This window comes from Eurypyga helias, unplaced genomic scaffold (genome assembly GCF_000690775.1).
Source record: "Eurypyga helias isolate BGI_N326 unplaced genomic scaffold, ASM69077v1 scaffold44431, whole genome shotgun sequence".
NCBI classification, from domain to species: Eukaryota; Metazoa; Chordata; class Aves; order Eurypygiformes; family Eurypygidae; genus Eurypyga; species Eurypyga helias.
This window is the reverse complement of record NW_010231222.1, coordinates 1-242: the sequence shown is the minus strand read 5'-3', so window position 1 is coordinate 242 and position 242 is coordinate 1.

The following is a 242-nucleotide window of genomic DNA, read 5'->3' as shown; positions in this document are numbered from 1 at the left end:
AGTGCCACAAGCTCAAGAGCCCCAGCCCTGCCACTGTCGCCTCTGCCCTTCATGGAAAGGGTCAGGCAGGGGATTGAATTTGTCGCATCTTAGGCCAAAATGGTCAGTTTTGGGTTAGGTGCCAGGAGTCTGAGAAGCTTTATGTTTTTTCCACTGTTTACATAACACTGGTGTACTGATAACAGCCCCGGGGGATCCCACAGGGTCTGGCTGGCTGCTGTTGTCCACGCTGCGGTCATTTC